Raw genomic sequence first — 12,381 nt, 5'->3', positions numbered from 1 at the left:
TATATATACCATGTTTCCCAGAAAAATAAGACAGGGTCTTATATTTATTTTTCCTCAAGAAGACACCCTAGGGCTTATTTTCAGGGCATGTGTTATTTTTGTTTAAGTACAGTACAACAATCTAAATTTATTCAAATATAGTTGTCTTCTTCTGGAACATCATCATCATCACTCTCCAAACCCTGAATTCCATCCTGAATTTCTTACGACTCTATTTCCTTTAGAACCACTGGCCCCAATCTCTCATGTTGAGCAATAGAGCTCTCATGGGGCAGATGAGAAGGGCTGCTCGTGTTCTTTACTGCTCTGCAATGACATGCATGGGTTGTGCAGATGCGCTGCGCAGCCACGCCCATCACTGGGGCTTATTTTCATAGCCATGCCCACCACCAGGGCTGATTTTCATAGCCACGCCCATCACTAGGGCTGATTTTCAGGGTATGGCTACTATTGCACACATGCTTAGAAATCCTGCTAGGGCTTATTTTTATGGGTAAGTCTTATTTTTGGGGAAACACGGTATATATATGTCTACAATTGTTTCACCAGCATTTGTGAAAAGCACTTTCCCAGTGCATTATCTTTATAAAAAAAATTTTATAAAAAAAATCAGTCGTCTAAAAGTGGGCTTATTTGTGGACTTTATTCTTTTCCATTGATTTATATGTCTATCTTGAAGCCAATTCTATAACATTTTGCTTACAGATTCCTGAAATCAGGTAGCTTTAGCCTTTCATTGTTTACTTCTTCAAATGTTTTTGTTTATTCTGGGCCCATTGCATTTCTGTATGAATTTAGAATCAATTTTTAAATTTCTACGAAAAAGCTACAGACATTTTAAATGGGTTTTGTCCAGTCTGTAGATCAATTCAGATAGAATTGATATCTTAATAATATTTAGTGTTCTGAACCATGATCCAAAGGATATATTGCCATTCCTTTAGGTTTTCTTTAATTTCTCTCAGCCATAGTGTATAGTTTTCAAAGTAATGGCTTCTTACATATTTTTGTCAGATTTATCCCCTACCATTTAATATCTTTTATACTGTTGTAAATGGCATAAATTTTTATTTATGTAGAATTTTATTTTCTGATTGCTGCTAGTATATAGAAATACAATTGTTTCTAAATATTGATATTATATCCTTGAAACTTACCAAAAAATGGGATTCTGCATTAGTTGATAAAGATGTCTTTGAAATTAAGATTGAAAGCAAGAAACTCCATGATTATTTCCAAAGCCAGGACTTCACAATTTGCACTAATTCTAGAGACTTTTGAGACCTTTATATGAGGATTTACCTTTTGGGTATCACTACATTTGTGTCACTGAAACATTTTATTCAGTGCTCTAACCTAAGTCGATGACATGAAAGAAATCCTTTATAAATCTCAATACCCTATACAAATATCAGTTAATAGAAACTATGAACAAAACACATTTGAATCAGTGAATGAACAGATAACTACAGCAGTGAATGCTTGGGAGATCAATCCTGAATACAGAAAATCCTTCTACCACTTCAGTTTTTGGGTGCTATGCCACCTTAAGTCCAGTTCTTCTGGATGATCTGGATAAGCTAGGCACGTTCAGCTTCCTTTTTCATAATTTCACACTCATCCTTTCTATAGTTGAATCCTCAAAGGCGCCAATAATCATAGGCGACTGATCTATGCTGTTCGGGGCATGCATACAACTCCACTATCTTGTAAGAACTTTGGTCTGGGAATAGCTAAAAATTCTCTCTGCTGTTGTGGAAATGACCCTAATATTGAAGAGACTATTGTAGGGACAGGAATTCTGACCATATCTCTTGCCACACTTATTCAGAAGAACAGAAAGGAGGAGGAGGAAAAGGAAGAGTAGGAGGAAGAGAAAAGCCAGAAAGCAAACCCTTGCTTTTTCATGTTTAGTGTAGTTTAAGTGCCTCAGAGTCCTCAATCCAGGAATCCTTGCATATTTTGAAGAACCATTTCATGGGAAGGACCTCTTGATTGAGACAGAATGCCTTCTCAAAACAATTTAGTACTTACAGGTCCTCTTCAAATCTCTGCTTCAGTAATCATAGCAGTTGCTTGCAATGCCATTTTTCTAATAAAAGATCTGCTCTGTTGAGTTTAAGGAATTTGGGGACAGGAATTTCATTCAAGCTGTCACATTAGGTTTCTTCACTGTCAGATAAATGGTCAGGATCAAAGGATGCCTGGAGAAGCAGCCTGTGGGGTAACACAGGACAACAGGCTTGCCAAGTCTCTAATTATTTGTCATGTCATTCCACGTGTAATAAAAGGACTCAGTGCTACTTACTGGATTACTGAGTGATTTATGAAGGTTTAAACAAGCAGTTACCAAATCTCAAAAAAAATCCCAGGTGCTACTTTTTCTGGATCTTTCCTTCCAATCCCCATTGCTTTTTTTTTATTATTTATTTTTATTTTTTTTATTTTAGCGTATTATGGAGGTACAAGTGTTAAGGTTACTTATATTGCCCATGCTCCCCTCCCCCCTCGAGTAAGACCTTCAAGCATGTCCATCCCCCAAACATTGCACATTTTACTCCTTTGGTTGTATATACCCATCCCTTCCTCCCCCCTCCCACCCTCTGGACACCCGATAAATGTTACTCCTATATGTCCACTTAGGTGTTGATCCATTAATACCAATTTGCTGGTGAGTACATGTGGTGCTGGCTTTTCCATTCTTGAGATACTTCAGTTTTCAACAGGAGCTATAAATATATTAATAGAACAACATAGGTTGCTGACAATATCACTGAGTTTAAAGACCTTTGGCTGCAGATGGTGCAAAAATAACTTCAAAAATATGACATTTATCTCTTTTGGACTTGACACCAACAGAATTATTAGAAGTGTTGCCTTTCAAATAATGTGCAACTCAATTTTAGAGGTTACTCATCCTGAGTCCTCACACAGGCCTCAAATAACAGAAAGTAATTTTTTTTTTTTGGTTCATCATAATTCTCAATTAGTGTTCCCAGGTATTTCCCCCCATTGGTATAGGAAATAGACAACTTAAAATAGGCAGTCAATCTGCTGGTTAAAAGAGGATATTTGCAAAATTCGAAGACATGTGAAAGAGTTTTTTGCTTCAATTTCTTTTGTGCTCCTCCTCATAGAGGACAGCAATGCTAAAAAGGGTATTGGAGATCATTAAGTCTAACACTCTTACTTGACAAACGAAAAAAGCTGAGAAGCAAGGAAATTAAATGATGTGACCACAGTCCCATTGCTTGTTGCAAACACGGGGGCAATCTCACCAAAGTCCTGACACATTAGGTCTAATGCCCTATAAGTCAAACTGCCTTTCCTACAGATATTTCTTCTTTTTCTTCCTTTTCATTCCTTCAGTTCTACTATTCTCAAGTGGAGAACAGTGTCATCCTCTGGGGGCAATGTCTGGTCAATTTTAGTTGTCACACCCAGAGAGAGGGTACTACTGGCCCGTGATGGCTAAGGGCCAGAAATCCTGCTAAACATCCTCCAATATACAGGACAGCCCTCCCACAACAAAGAATTATCCAGATCAAAATGTCAATAGTACCAAAATGAATAAACCCTATTCTACTTACATTCTGCAGTGATTAAAGATGGGCATCATCTAGAACATGCTGTTTTTTTAACTAGAATCTTTTAGGTTCTTAATGACCTGTGTCGCTCCAGTATGCAAACAAAAGCAGTATTTTATTTGAATAGATTTATTTTATGATCTCAAATCCATAATCTTTACATGCTATTAAGTCATTCAGTGGAAACCACAGTTAATATGCCAATGATATCCAGTGTGAAAAAAGTTGGTCTTTCAAATATTTTAGTCCATTTGTTTTTCAATATCATTTGAAAAAATATGTAAAACTGTGTTTAAAGTGAAATCCAAGTCAAACATTTTCAAGATTCCTAAATTATCTCTACAGAACACCAGAGTTCTGTGGGCCACTTTTGCACTGATCTGTATGTTATAACCTTTATATATTTCAGGTATCAAGATATCATTTTTCAAAAAGTTAAACACATGACTATACAAGTGTGCAATTAACTTGTGTTAAGAAGTATTTAATCAATTAATGAGAGAACCAGTAAAATATTAAAACTGATTCAAATGAGATTTTCAATAATAGAAACACACACAAACACACACACATACTCTTATACACACACACATGTATACAATTAGGAACGTAGACACCATTCAGGGTCTTCTTTCTACAGAATGAAAACCAATTCTATTAATATCTCTACTAGGCAAAATGCATTTGTGTCACGATGAACAAAAATCATTGCAACTTAACTCGACCCCTAGAGAGTTATGAAATCACCTAGACAAGGTGCATGCCCCTATAGAATTTGATAATCTCAGATCAAGAAGGGCTGCTAAACAATGCCCTGCACACCACCAAAAAGACATCGAGTAATCTCTTTTGCTCATTTCCAAGTGATTGACAATTTTTTTTCCTTGAAACGAATCTGTGCTAAAGTTTCTGTATTGTGTAGAACATCTACAACATTTCAGTCATTTTGGGGTATTATTTAAAGACCTCGCTTCATTCCGAACTCCTCAACCACCAACCACACGGAGTTCTATTTCTAAGAAGTACTACACAATTAGGTCAGCTGAGCCTGTACTTTTTCGACTTCATGTTAGTTAGAGAGGAAAATGTTAATTACTTAATGTAAAAATAAACCAGGAGAACACGTTTTTCTCGCTGATTGCCTGACTGTTTTCTGGTACTTACAGCTGAGAGGGAAATTAAATTATCATCGCTGATTGGAAGTTCAGTGCTTGTTTTTATTTGGGGAGCAATCTGGGAACGGAGATGCCATTAGAGAGAAGGATAAAATGTGATCCCCATGCTTGAGTGCTCCTGCCTACCTGGAAGGTTGTGACAATGTTTCTAGAATCAAAATTCTTATAGGTAATAAAACTATCTTGATCTTATTTCTCCAAAGAAAGACAAAGAAAGGGACCATTCTTACAATGTCGTATCTGATTAAAAAAGAAACACATTTGTTCTGGACGATTTATAAAATATAAAAAAGCACAAAGAACAACACAAAATAAAGTTTCTTTCCTCCTCCCTCTCTCAAACAACTTATGTCTATCTTTCTGTTTCTCAGTCTTTCTCCTCTTGTTTTATATATATGTATCTATTTAAATAAACTTAATTTTAGTAACTTGTTTTTTCATAAAATGACATATCCTTCCCATGCCCCTAAAATTTTTACAACACCATTATGAGTTTGTGAATTTTTTAATAAATAAATACATATGAATTTTATTAAAGTTTTATTATAAATGTGGCTTAACTAAAGGTATGTTAAAATCTGAGTGCTAACAGGATAATCATATTAGATAATCTCACTATATACATAAAAATATCATTGCAGTTACTTGCTTTTATGTACAATTTTAGAAATGAGATTCAATTTTGTATTTTAATTATTTGCTTATCTATTAATATATAGGTGCTACCAGAAGAAAAAAAAAACATTCTGTATTAATTACATTTCAAAAATTGTTTCTGTTTTAAACTTTCTTAAATAAATCCTTGGCTTTACTATCACTTCATTAGAGTTTTTGTAGGCAAATCTAACAGATACGAAATGAGAAAGTCTTAAGTTTGTTAGATACCTTACAAAAATTACTATATAAGGTGCACAGTACAAAGCAGCTATTATTTAATTTTTTTGAAATCAGATAGTATTACACCATAAATTTGTGTCAAATAACCCACAATGTGTTTTAGTGTTCTTCTAGTTCAAATTCTACAATCAGAAAGATTTTTCTATATTGGAGAGTCATAAGTAATATGTTGCTTAGAATAAAATATTGATTAATATGAAAAAGAAAAGAAACTACATAATGTATGGTAATTAAGGAAGATAAATAAAAACTCTTCTTAGATTCTAAAAACATAATATCGGGTGCTGATTGCAACTCTTTCTTAGAGGTAAAGGTGGTTGGGGAGTATTATAGGGTAAAATAGACTAGAAGAAAATAACGTAAGAATAACAAACAATATATTTTTCATTTTATGCTGTTATCTGTTTTAATATTCGTTTTCCCACCTAGACACCTTATTAAATATACAGAGTGCCTCTGATATTTTTTACCTTTCTCAGTTGAACATCATACCTCATCTAACATAATATTGAAAAATTACAGTTTTACAATTTTTAGCATAAATACAATGTTTTTCTTAAGTGGCTCACAATTACTTTCTCTTTTATGATATTTGTGGGTTGCCTTTTTTTAATGGACCAGGCTTGCAAGTTAATTCCATATACATTTTTATTGGTGTGAAATACCAGCATAATTTATTTTAATCAACGTAGCCCTCAGCCATTTCAAATATCTTAAGGGAAAGGAATGGAAATCTCCAGAGAACAAGAAAACTGAAAAGTGTGAATCACCTACATTTCTCATTTACCCATGCTAATTAAGACCAAGCATTTGAAAGTTACCATCTGAAGGAAAATTAAGCCAATTAACCCACTGATGAAGATAATTTTCAATATTCTATCAGGAGGCAAAAATCTTCACCAGCCCTTCTCATTCCTACTGTGGAGGTAATTTTCATACTGTCTCTGAGCGCTAGGAACTTAAACGAGTGTCATGCCAGTTCTCTGGGTTCTAATTGCAACTTTTATTTAAATTCTGATTTTCTACCCCACAGCTTGATTTCTGATTGGCTGGACCTGATTGCTTTTAGACCTGATTAGATTTTATTTGTAGGCCCTTGGAAACTTGCATGGATGAACATTCTCTGAATTTAGAGGGAAATCCTCCTAAGATCTAGCTTTTCTATGTCAACTGGAGCATGACAACCACTAGAGGTTCTTTAGGAAAGGGATTAATTTGGGAGCATTAATTACCAAATAATTATAGCCTATGTATAAGTTACTCATGAAGATGTATTTCCAGGTCTAAAGCTTTTTCTCAGATGAATACATTTCTTTTTCATTTTAGCACATGCAGCATTTTGTCTTTTATTGTTTTTCCTTACGCCTAGAGTCAGCTAGTATAGCTGGCATAAAAAAAGATACTTACACTAAAAAATGACTTTCCTAACTGAAACTGAGCAAGTTGCTTTGCCCATTTCCTTGTAAGAGATTTCTTCGTTTGGTGGAGGGGAGAACAAAAGAATTAAATTATATATATATATATATATATATATATATATATATATATATGCATCGAGGTTATTTATTAACTTAAGGAAGCCTAGGTAGAACAAAATGTGAAGCCATTCTTCTATTGAAGTGTCCCTCACATAATCTTCCCTAGGACGATGATCACACAAGGCTATCTCATCTAGCTTTCTCTCTATACTAGTCCCTAGAATCCTTCTTTAATTCGGGGTTTTCAGAATATATATTCACAAGGACTTTTTGGTTCCAAGTGACAGATAGCAAACTTGAATTTGTTATATATATATATATAATATTGTATTTTATATTATTGTTTTATAATTATATATTTTTTTTTTTGAGACAGAGTCTCACTTTGTTGTCCAGGCTAGAGTGAGTGCCGTGGCGTCAGCCTAGCTCACAGCAACCTCAAACTCCTGGGCTCAAGCGATCCTCCTGCCTCAGCCTCCCGAGTAGCTGGGACTACAGGCATGCGCCACCATGCCCGGCTAATTTTTTATATATATATCAGTTGGCCAATTAATTTCTTTCTATTTATAGTAGAGACGGGGTCTCACTCTTGCTCAGGCTGGTTTTGAACTCCTGACCTTGAGCAATCCACCCGCCTCGGCCTCCCAAGAGCTAGGATTACAGGCGTGAGCCACAGTGCCCGGCCTATAATTATATTATTATATATTATAATTATTATATTATTTGTATATTATATATATTTATATATATAAAAATAAAACCTGGGGCCTTTTAGACATAAACAAGAGTTGTAATTATTATTTATCTAAATATTTTAACTTTTTTATAATTCAGACAGGAATAAACTGACGTGCACAGAATAAAATAAGATAAAACAAAACTGGCACCTTACATCTGGTCCTGGGCATGGCTTTAAGTTAATCTGCAGAGTCGCTCGCGGCCTCTCTGGGCTTTTGAATTTAGGACCCTTGCTCTAGTGTCTCCATCGCTGGTGCCCCAGCCAGTACTAATAAGGCAGGGTGTTTACACCAGAGAACTCAGAGGAAGGGCTGGATCTCACCAGAGGCAAAAGAAGGACAGCTGGGCCAGAGGGCAGGTGCCCTGACACGGCCACACTCCAAAATAATAACATAAGCATCTAGCCACCCTGGGGAGGAGGAAGGAGAAATTCAAAATTGGCAGAGAGTAAACCCAAGGTGGTGAATGCACAAAGGGGTATTCTTTGTTTAAGGTGTAAACTTTACTCACCTGGGGCTTCTGAGATTGAGCTTCCCAGTATCAGGTGGATTGGGTTTCCATGGGCATTGTGTTAGTTACGGGATAAAGTTGCTTTCATTGTACATGAATTTGTTCTCTGCTTTCCTCTGAAAGAGAGAGTAAAGGCTCCTTTAGAAGTCAGCACTAATGAGTACTCTTAGACAAGACAGAAATGTTTGAAATTAGTAGTAAGATCTTTGATCCAATTTTGCGGGCCACTCCAGTGCTGAGGTCCCAGGACAAAGACATGAAGGATGACCTGCCCTAGGTTGACAAAATGAGGCAAAACCCTCCACAGGGTCTTTTACCTGTTCTGCTCTCAAATCCTCTATTTCTTCTCAGCTTGGGCCCCACTTCATCAGGATGAGGTAGGAGTGGGGGGGTATTCATCACCTGCCTGTCAGTTTTTGCAATGAAAGATGGGGGCATAGGACTCAGTTTGGCTTTAACCCAGGAGGCATGCAATCTGGGAGTGGGCATACGACCAAGCAGAGCCAATCAGAATCCTTTTGTGGGAGAAAGAAGATCTCCCACCTTCCATGATCCAAAACCTCTGTAATCACGAAGACCTTGAGTTACTCGTCTTTGCACCGTGGGGATAAAAGTCTTCCTTAAAAGGAAGCTAACTCAGAGGAAGTAGAAGAGAAGGACACAGAGGGAAGGAAAGATGATACTCTTAGTTAAGTCCCTACGTCCAAACTCTAAGAATGAAGTCAGCATCATTCTTAGAGTTTTAAGTTTCCTGAGGAAATAGATTCCTTTTTGCAATGGAGCCAATTCAAGTTTGTTATCTGTCACTTGGAACCAAAAAGTCTTGGTGAATATATACTCTGAAAACCCCGAATTAAAGAAGGATTCTAGGGACTAGTATAGAGAGAAGGCTAGATGAGATAGCCTTGTGTGATCATCGTCCTAGGGAAGATTATGTAAGGGACACTTCAGTAGAAGAATGGCGTCACATTTTGTTCTACCTAGGCTTCCTTAAGTTAATAAATAACCTCAATGCTAAATGAGCCCTAAGTCACTCTCACCTGGCCGATGACAGTTCTAGGCAGTAGGTTGACCAAGCCCAGTGATGACTGGCATGGACGAGGGAGTGAAATGCTCCCTGGGTAAGGTCTCTCTATTTGGGAAAGGACTCTGGGTTTTACTCCTGTGCCAGGCTATTCCATGGCTTTGTTCCAGGTGGCTGCTTGGAACAAAAACGCTGGGTCCAGACTCAGTAGAAAAGAGGTCTCAGTTGATGAGTGATGTCTGTCTTAGGCATTGGAGGGGGCAGTGGTAGGGTCTACACCAGATGTTTTTTCTGTTCCTCCCCTGGCTAAGAGAGTGTCATTCTCAAATGCAGGGCCCTCCCTTGAGCAATGGCTTGTTCCAACATGGATTTCCAGGGTCAGTAGGAAAAAAAAAAAAAAAAAAATCCAAGAACTCCTGTTAGCTTCTATAATCAATGGAAATTTACATGGGTAATATCAAACATTACAAGTAAAAATATTTAATCTTTTCATGGAAAATTCTTATGAATTTCTCTACAATTTAAAGAGTTCTTGCTGGTGATCTATACCCCTTTCAACAGTTTAAAATGAGCTGATATGAGGGGCAGTGACAACATACCAAACATGAGTAGTAATTTTATTTAAATCAGCCATAAAATGTGTGGATGGTAATTAAAAAAAAAAAAAAAAAAGCTAAAAGAGCCTCACCAAAGGTTGGACAATATATGCAGAAAAATCATTTTGTATTGTATTTAGATTGATTTAGGGTGAGCACAGAAGGAGAAATGCAATGTAAAATACCATAACTTTTACCACCCATCCATGAGTAATATACTGCTACAATATAGCATATTTACAATAGAAAGGAGTCCAGATTTGTCCCAATTAACCTTGTAACTAGATGTACTTCAGCGCTTATTAATGACAGTAATGAGATGCAGACAAGACAATGCATTAAACATCATTGGCATATAAATTAAATTCACATACAGTTTAAAAGGAATAGATACCTTTATGTACTGGACACGAAGGGAAATTATTAAGAAGCTATTTCATAAGAAAAAGCTAATTAGAAAGAAAATTCAATACTTTCTCTCGTGCTCATCTCCATCAATGTTGGAAACAAGTTTGACCACGAACTGAGAAATCGTTCTCGTTGAAATTACTGTGCAAGGTACGAAATTAATTTTATGACTGTCCCAATGGAAGCTACAGTAGCTACAAATACTTATATGCCCATTATCATTTTCCTCTATATTGGCCTACATTTTAATTTGCTTAGGTTTCTATCTAAAGCTTATGAATAATTTAAAATAGATCTTCCTCTGTCTTTACAGCAAAATAGTGATAGATGGAAGAAAGAGATAGACATTTTGCTGTATGTACACAGAATTCAAAGTCAAAAGCAAGAAACTGTGAAATGTATCCGAAAAGATTGTTTTAAAAGGTCGTTTGTAAGACTACATAATTAAAGGGTAGCTCGGTGTCCAACATTTAACAACTTGACTTCTTGCTCAGTACATTTGGTAATTAGCTAGAAGAATTCCAGGCATGGTTGGGATACTCTAAGATTCTTCTTTAAAAGATTGTGCCCCATATCTTAGAAGGAGCATCTAAAAAAAAAATTTTTTTTTTCCAGGGCTAAAGAAAATTTGAAGAGGACAATTGACGTCACCTGGCAAATGTTAGGAAATATTAATATATTAGGCTGAGAATAAAACTGGGTCTTCACAATTGTCACAGGCTGATTGATGACTACTGCCTTCCCACCACCCTCCCCCCCCCATCTAACTAAAAACCAGTTCCAGTTTTATAACAATAGTAGCAACACAAAAGGGAAGGGGCCCCCCTCCCACTCACCTGTGTAATAAACATCAAACAGTCAAGCTGGCAGTGACATTCAGCACAATGGTGTCAGAGCCACCATCAGATATCAATCAAAGACATTTTTCTTTTGTGACTTATTTTTATTTTTAATTTTTTTTTTTTTATTCACAGCAACTCAGAGAACCAAAGAGGAAAAAAAACAAGCGTCTAAACAAAAACGAAATTAGTAACAGCAGACCCATTGCCAAGGGCAACGTGCATTTGACAGAAGATGGGATGGTGACGGATCGGTCCTTGTCCCCAGTCTAAATTTTGTCTACAAAATGAATTCGTAATATCTTAAATATTACCAGCCACGCTCTGCTCACCTTTGTTCTGCGGAATGGAAGGGGCTGCGTTGGCAGAAGTCAACAGGGGTGTAATTTCCCCCTCTTTCCCCCTTGCCATCCCCCTGCCCATTTGACAGTTGACAGTGATTGTTATAGTTTGTCTCTCCCTCTCCAAGTTTTTTCTCTACTGTATTCCTGCATCTTTTTTTTTTTTCCCCTCTCTTCCTCTCTTCTGTTACAAAGTTGCAGTTGTCTGGTTTCTGCTACTGGGACTAGGAATTTTTAACTGATTTGAAAATACACAACCAAAATTATATTTAATTTTAAAATTTCTTTTTCTTTGAAAAAAAAATATGTATGTCTATATGTTCATAGACTTCTACTTATACGATTTCCTTTTTTAACAAGGAAAAGTTGTCAAGGTTCATCTAGTTCAACCCCCTCATTTCATAAAGGAAAAAGCTGAGATCCAAAAAGGTTACATGATTTAAACAAGGTCACATTACATACCTAACCTTGGTATGGTCTCTAAAAGAGTTCAGCAAACTGTTTCTAGTTGTGCTTTGCACTCTGATTTTGATTCTCTCTGAACCTCATGGAAAAACCAGGTATTAGTTACCATCATTTTGTAGATCAGGAAGTTTCAGCTCAGAGAAGGTAATTAATTCACCCGAAGTCACACAGTAAGCAACGGCCTTGCTGACTAAAAGAATAGCCACCCTCCCAGGGCATGGCATCTATGGTGATACTATAATAGGTTGGTTATTTGTAAAATACCAATTCCCATTTTTTTATATTCCACATTAGTGCTGTTCCTTTCATTTTCAGTCATTTCC

The sequence above is a fragment of the Microcebus murinus genome, chromosome 28, assembly GCF_040939455.1.
Source record: "Microcebus murinus isolate Inina chromosome 28, M.murinus_Inina_mat1.0, whole genome shotgun sequence".
NCBI lineage: Eukaryota > Metazoa > Chordata > Mammalia > Primates > Cheirogaleidae > Microcebus > Microcebus murinus.
Note: the sequence above shows the minus strand (reverse complement) of the source record.